The sequence below is a fragment of the Cephus cinctus genome, unplaced genomic scaffold (genome assembly GCF_000341935.2).
Source record: "Cephus cinctus unplaced genomic scaffold, Ccin1 Ccin1_scaffold0143, whole genome shotgun sequence".
Lineage (NCBI taxonomy): Eukaryota > Metazoa > Arthropoda > Insecta > Hymenoptera > Cephidae > Cephus > Cephus cinctus.
In genome coordinates, this window is record NW_014332873.1 from 100,906 (window position 1) to 109,173 (window position 8,268).

Genomic DNA, 8,268 nt, shown 5'->3' on the forward strand with positions numbered 1-8,268 from the left:
GGGGGGGGGGGAGGGGGGGCGTGTATTACGTCAACGAGGATAAAAGTCCTACCGATAATTAAAGTGTGTCGTTATTATAAAGCGCGGAAGGACAATTTCCTCGCCTATTTGCCAAGATATAAACAATGTCAAAGTGTAGCACAGCAATGCGGCGACTCATGACGATAAGGGGTGTATAAAAATATGCGACTGGAGCCGCGTAGCCAATGGGAACGATAACGTGGACATTTATGGCGTCACGAGTGACCAATGGCAATTAATAGCAAGGACCAGGAGAACGGGCTTTCAGATTTTTCAATAGTCCTGGATCGAGATAAGAGACCCGTAGTTCAGCCTGAGTCCGCAAGGCGCTCCAGTCGCTTCGCGTGTCACTCGTGCAATGTCCGTCACAGAGCCGGGGCAAGTATATTATGATTTATTGACAGTTCCAAGATTTCACGCACGCGTTTCTATGGTGAAGATGTCGGATGCACTTTACGGGAACGGGGTCTGTCGTTAGGAAGGTCGCTCTGGTATCTGCGATAAGACGGAGAATTAACGGCAATAGCCAAGTGCATGTACCGACCGATAAGACACGTGTCGAATATATTCAGATATGCTGCGTATCTATTGTACGTAAAGAATGATGATTAACGAGGCACGACGGACCCTGCACGAGGTTAGCACCAAGGATCTACGTGGAGTTGAATATAGGAAATGTCAAATTCGTGGACCCGATTTCGCAATCCTTTTTTCGACGTCGCAACACGATTACTCTCAAAGAGTCTCAAAGCGTATTTAGCGCCTTTTCGAATGTAAAGAGGCTAATGTTTTATTCGCGAGCCTCTAAGCCTCGGATTACCTAGGCGATCGACGAAGGATACGAAATTTGAATCGCATGACGCTACGGTCTATTTTTACTTGGACGTTTCTCCTTGTGGTACCCAGTGATGTCACTGGCAGCCGACGTAGTCGGGACGATGCGAAGTGATCGCACGATGAAATATCGAATTAAGGAAAAAAAGAAAGGAAGTAAGGAGAAAAACGTGATTAGTTGGAATATTCCAGCCCTCCCCCGTGTCCGCATCCGACGATTCCGCGAAACTGATGGAAACAAAAAAAAACAGTCGAATGATCGTCTCGAGCATCCCCGCTGACGTCATCGAGGATCAGAAGGAAGACGGGTGCCGCAAAAAAAAGAAACAGTAAAGATCTCTTCGCAAGGCACCGTGTTATTCGTATACGTTACTTACGACGCGTGTAACTGGAACAGTGGGTGTCCGATAGGTAAAACAGGTGGGCAGCACAATCCAGCACGGACGTCAGTATTATCAGTGAAAAAATGCAGGCCGATAGCGCTAGCGGCGTAGGACGTCGCACGCGAAGCGTCTTGCATGCTCGCCACGTGGAAATACCTGATTGCCGATAGAGATGCGTTAATCGAAAAGAATCAAGGAAAAAACATTTTTCAATTTATCCTCCCGAGATATCGAACTTGATAAAACGACTGCAGGTACCAGGTGCGATTGCCTGTTGGATTTTTCGATTAAAGAGCTTTACCATTGATTTCTTTTCTTTCCAATGAGTCACTGTACCCAGTGACACTCGACACAGGTTGGCTTTAAGGGATCGTTCCTCTACAGTGTGTCCGAAATAATTTCAAGGATCCCGAGGAAACGTAACGCAGCGTAACGGTGTACGAGACGACGAGAGACTGGGATGCCTGTGCCGATGACATAACACCGCCATCAGCACTCGCCCCCCTTGTTAATCGCCTACGTATTTAGGCCGCGTTCACACGAGACTTCCCATTGCGAGTCTGGCCGATCCGCAATGTCCACGATGCGTCCCGAGAACGAAATATCTGTAGCGACAAGTAACAGACTTCAGGGCGACTTCTCAATGGACTGCTGGTACATGGTTAGATCACACTGTGCGACTTCAGGCTCAACGCGAAGGAAGGTGATTTCTCTTTTACGAGGAAGAAAAGGACAAAGAAAGGACACCGACCGCACAAAGGAATCTCGAAAAGATCTTTAACGCAGATTCAGCTGGACCTGTTGTTCTCAAGCGTGAAACGCATCCGGAACGATATCCTAGCTCCGGCATCGGATGAGACGTCGTACCAGCAGTGGGCGTGAGTGTGGGGATGCAGTGTGAAGCGACCTTAAAGGATTCGATGCACACGTGACGCAAGAGACATTACGTACGAGCAACGTACGATCGAGCAACAATTCGATTCTCGATAGAATCGATATCGCAGTCGATTGTTTACCCGTTGGTTCCCTTCTTTTTTTTTTCACTCGAATCGTCCCTACGATTACCGAGATCCGCCGGTCGCGCTGTGTGAAATTGACTTTAGCCTGTGCGCGTGGGCAGAGCGCAACGAAATGGTCCACGGAGCAACGACGGGGATGACGGGGGCGGGAGTCAAGGGATTTTTCAGGCGTCAACGTAAGAGACGTCCGGCGCTACTTCTCGTTCAGGTGACGCAGAGTGAACGGGTAGCGCCGAGTTCACAGGGCACGTTTACACTGGTCGAATAAATAGCGCTGCGCTCATCCTGCCGTACAGGGCACGTAGATCACGGCGAATTTCCATGAAAATTCGTAGAAGCCTCGGAGGGATCAGCGGACTCTGTTTACCGGATTATAGTAAGGTTCTAGCTAGGTGAGAGACAGTGGGTCAGGTCAGGGTCTGAGTCTCGGGTCGGATTCGGGTCCGATTCCGGTTGGCCGTAGCTGAGGGTTCAGTGACTGTTTCCAAGAAAGGTGTCGCGCGTTCCAGGCTGCTGCGGCAGCGCAGTCCTACTGGACTCATGCGAGACAGGAAGTGGATGCTCGTCGCGCCGGTGCGTATTGTCGATCAGGCAGATGGCCCTCAAAATTCATGTATTCTTCTGCGTTTCCGTGTATTACGGCATGACGAACAAATTGACCGCACACAAACTTTTAGTATGTTCTCGGACGGAATTTGAAAGTTACGTCCCAGACGTTCTCATGCGTGTAACGCACACGGTGCTTCTGCTCTTTGGGATCGGAATTGAGTGCGAAGGGGCCTTATGTGGAGGGAGGGCTTGACGGCACGAGGGGGTCATCGGTTCCCCGTTACATTATATCCGTAACAGCTGTTTTAATTTCCATGGAAAAAAACTGCTTCGTTTCCTAGTGACTCGTTGTGAGTCAATGGCCGCCGCAGCCCTCCTACGCTCGACGTATTAATCTATCTAATTATCCATCTGTCGACGATACGCTAGAGGTTATTTCAAAGTTCCTCGACGGCAGCCGGCCGGTAGTTGCCCAAGAGGAAAAAGGAAGCTGGAGCCTAGACGGGATATTGATGTAGTCGTATATGGGCCAAGAGGGCCGGAGGGGGGTCAAATAGATTTTTCCCATTTGTCACACACGATGCGTCTTTTTTAGCATTTGCAATTGTAATTGGATGCTAATGTCGACGTTAGATTTATATGTCGGATTGACGCAACTGCATACGTAGAAACGGGTTTACTTGCCGAGGATTCTGATTATCCAGGACAGAGGAAGGAGAAGCATACAATATAATATATATATATATATATATATATTGTTCTGCAATTTTCAGACCCGTAATTGCATTGCGTATTTATTTTTATCTCGTGAATTTTTAATAACCTTTGAGGAAAGCCGACGGTTTTTTTTTACGGGCAGATGTTCTGCAATTTTCAGACCCGTAATGCCGAGGATTCTGATTATCCAGGACAGAGGAAGGAGAAGCATACAATATAATATATATATATATATATATATATATTGTTCTGCAATTTTCAGACCCGTAATTGCATTGCGTATTTATTTTTATCTCGTGAATTTTTAATAACCTTTGAGGAAAGCCGACGGTTTTTTTTTACGGGCAGATCAAGCCGAGGGCAGACTCGAGTCGATTCGCAATATTATTCGCAACGATCACGACCGACGATTAGACACGCACTTGGGTAAACATCACTTTTACCACATCGTTTCGTCACTCGAGCGTCGACGGATTCACAGTCACGATATCTGGATGGAACGAGAAAGACAAAATGTGTCAAAGCAAAAAATCGCAATTCAATTTCGTTTCCGCGCATTTCGTTAGTCCCTCCCATGGCTCCGTTCCGAGTATCTCTGAGGAAACGTAACCTCAAAAATAAATAGCCATTCGCGCGTAACGCGCCGTCCAGGGGAAATGAGCTTGTGAGGGAATTCCAAAGAAATCTCAATTAATTTCAGGAAATTACGATGACGTGTCCCGCTCACCCGTTTATAAGGTCTTTCGAAAACTCCCGGTTCGATTGATTTCAGCCAACTTGACGATCAATCTACACCCAGACCCAAGAGCCTCTCTCTGTCGGTGAATCAAACACATCCGACACACCCAACCGGATGCGCGGCAGTCCTACACTGCTACCCACGTGTGAATACTTCGTTCTCCATAACGTTACGTGGAGAGGCGAGAGCCGTCGCTCCGAGTAAACGACGCGCGTGGATACGTCAGTGCGTTTCGTCACAGAATCCTGCTGGGCTTTGTACTTTTACACGCTCCGCATTTACACGGCACGACCCACGATGCCAGCTACGCTTGCCAATAATCGGACGGAATCGCTGGGCCTTCGGCAGGGGCCAGCAACCTGCGAGTCCTCGGATCTGGAAAGTGACAGCGACTGCACCTACGCGCTAGGCGGTCAATGCGGGGAGGAATAAAAACAGCTGCAGCATATACGGGACATCCAATCATTCAAGTAATCATTATATTAATCGGAAGATTCATTGAGGTAACGGGAACCCACATATGGGAGCCATAAATAACGCTTAGGGGCACACGTGAAAAGTGTGATATGTTAATTAGGAATTTATACGAGCCTCCCGAAGCTCCGATGGATAACAGCGAACGATAAGATAAACAAGCTGTTCCCGTATCGCCGGTCAATCTCGAACGAGCAGAAACGATAGCGTGCTCGAAAAACCGGAAGTGACCAAACGAGTCATTGGATTACGCGTCGAGCAAAGATACCGACAATTTTTTTTCAAATAGCATCGATCGTCTTATCAGGCTTGTAATTTGAATTCGAGGAACTTGAAAAAACTCCGGAATCGATGACAAGGCTGATTTCCATTTCCGGCGACGGGTCAAGGTCGACGCGTGACCAATGAAATTTGGCAAGTTATCCGACAAGGTCGAGAGGTCATACGTGGAAATGACAAATCGAGCGCGAAGCGGCCAGTCCCTTCCTCGATAGGCATCTCGTCTTCCCGATGCAAAACAAGTGAACGAGGCTTTAGAATGCAGCGAGGGCGCAGAGACCGAGGAATGTTGGAATACGGAATGACATCCGGCTGGCGGATCGTCACATTTCGAATCCCATCGGAATTCCCGCCAAAGGCTGTCCCCCCCCTCCCCGGCGGGAGCCCCGGTGGAATTTCAAGGAATCGCGAGGCCACGTGTACGGGGGCAAAGAAAGAAAGGAGAGAAAGAGTAAGTTGACGGAGGAGGTTATAAAAAATTTACATAACAGCACAGCAGGTACGGCGACGCTGGTAGCGCGAATTTGTAGTTTCATGAAAATTCATTGATCGACAGGGAGACGCGCGATTGGTATTTACGTATTTCGCGTGTACAAATGTTATGACTGTGCGTTAATGCAAATGCCTGACACGTGTGCAGCCAGTGCGGTTCGGATGCGACACCAGCGCCGCGCTTGAGGTTACGGATAATAATCAGAACGAAACGCAACGACCTCAAGCGTAAACGCAGATCCAGCCTCTATATGCCTGTAGCTATCGTTTGATCACGCAACGAGTAACGCGTACGCGAAGGAAGGCGAATCCAGGGATAAATCGCTGAACGACTTGAGAGATCAGCCGAGCGACGCGCAGCCTATTAGGAACCGATGACGAATTATTATTATTCTTTTACGAATCATTATTTTATCTTCCTCGTGTCAAATGCAAAATCATCGGTAATTTTCTATTCGTTATCGTCAAACTGCTTGACAGCCGTGTCACTGGCTGCAACCACCTGTCATTCAGATTTTTATCGAATCATTTCGACATCGAGATGACGGAGTCGATTTGTAGGTGAATGTCCTGCGGGTAGCAAGGAACGTTGATGCTTGACGGTAGAATTACTAGGAGGCGGGACGAGGGGGGGGGATTGCCAAGGAACCTGACCTGCCGATCGAATACTTTTAATCGGTCACTCCTTACACCGATTGAGCCATTGATGAGCAATTCCCGGAGGAAAATTGTTGACCTCCTACGGTAAACTGGCACGTTCTCATGGCTGCTATACGTGCGCTTACAGCTACACATTGTGTTACGAGTATATATATATATACTGGATCAAGCGTTTATCTCTGTCTAATCTGACTTCACCCTGTACCAAGGGCTGGTATCGTTAAGACGCTACATGCCATAATTCGCGACCTCGTGTTTCGCGGATGCTGCCTTAAGGTAGTAAGGCTCAGGGCGTCGGGGCGTCGAGGACGCGAGGAAGTCAAGGTCCCGAAGGCACCGGCACGTAACGTAGCATTAATTCGGCAAGAAGGCCGCTCTACGCTCGAGCGACCTATCCGCTTGCCGTTTGAATCAGCCGCTCGAGCGAGCATCGCCGTAATGACCAAATTGAAGCTGCCGTTCGGATCAGAAAACTGACCCGAGATGAGGTAAATTAATTACGCGACCCGTTCTTCAGATATCTCTACCACGTGACTGCCAACTTTTTTTTAGCAAACTATTTCGCGTAATATTCTCTACGATGTTGTAGCTCAACCTGCTACGATGATTCTTGGCTCTTTTTTTTTTTTCTGAATCCGACAACCTCGACGCAAGAGTTCACAGGGTCAAGCTGAAAAGCAGATGATTCGAACGGATCTCCTGCTGCGTCGTTTTTGCCCGACTGGTAAGTCGTCGCGTCGTCTCGTAACTAACGTGCCTTATGGTTGCGCTGTAGCTGAAAGATTTTACTGGGAAAAAGTGACTGGTGGCGCGTAAGTAGCGAGAACGACGTGACGATAGGGACGTCGGGACGTCGGGACGTCGGGACGTCGGGATGAAATTTCTCGCGCTCGCGTTTCAGGCCTTTCGGCCCGTTTGCAATAGCAGCTGTTTACTGTTTGCGCAGACGGCCAACACGTGTCGCCAGGACGCCGACGACTGCCCGACCGGACTGGCCGCCTCTCGCTCCGGCTGTGCACACGGATAAGACCCGTGGAAACGGGCGTCCCAGGAGATTCGCCGGTGGCCGAAATGAACGCCCCTCCGCGTTCGCAGTGCAAAGGAAGAAGGCATCGATCGTTCACGTTCACGATCCGTTGGAGCGAACGTGGACGAAAATGGTGTATGGGAGAGTCAAGGAGAGAAAAGAGAAGCAGGCAGGAGCTGCGGGAGAACAGGAACCGGTAGCGACTCTGCGAAGACCATCTCGTACGTAGTGGGAGGCTCGGAGCGCGGGGCAAATATCTTCCAGATACGCGAGGAGTTTCTGTAATAACTAAGCGACGTCTCCGAGAGGGAGACGACGGGTGGGAAAGGAAGGAAAGAGCTAAGGATCCGAAAGACCAAAAGGAAGAGATAGGAAGAGACTCTTGTTTCTCTTGTTTGCCTCGCGCAAACATCAGAGGGTCACGTGCACCGGCGGCGCTTGGCGTGACGCATGCGCACTCGAGAAACGGAAGCAGAAACGAAGGAGGATTCGGAGGCGAACGAGTGGAGGCCAAAGTGGATGACCTGAGGAACGGTCAGAGGTCGGGAAGGCGGATTAGAGGAAAAGTGGCGAATTCGTATATATCACGCGTGCATGGTAGTCACGAATAGAAAGAGGAAACCGGTCCTTTCCCATGCCTTTCGGATGCTGTACAAGACGCCTTAGGGCGAATCCACTAAAACAGATGTACCGGCTACACTCTCTTCCCCCTCCATCTCGTCGCCCTCTTCTCATCTCTCAAACTCATCCTGATACCGATTCCCCGTCCCACCTCCCACCCCTTGACCCACCGACCCACCCCCCTTGCCATGCCTTATGGCAAAACATGTTTTGGAATCTCGCGGAGGAATCGTGCGTCACGTCCAATTTGTTACACGCTCGGTTGGCATCGCTGAACTTGTTGAAGTTGTTCGATGAAAACGACCGATAAGTCGATGATCGATTCACGACGGTTGCGCAACGCGCCGCTCGCCTGGCGAACTTTTCATCCCCTTATGGACCACCCCTTGGGTACTACTGGCTATCGGTTCGCTGTCAGTCACGTTTTTTTTTTTTTTTTTTTTTGGGGAAATT

The 8,268-nt window shown here is 49.3% G+C and overlaps 1 protein-coding gene across 5 annotated transcripts in view; it reads right to left on the reverse strand.

Annotated features, from left to right (window-relative positions):
* LOC107263255 overlaps positions 1-8,268 on the reverse strand; it is a 152,899-nt gene that overhangs the window by 97,315 nt on the left and 47,316 nt on the right. The gene's annotated exons all lie outside the window — the stretch shown is intronic.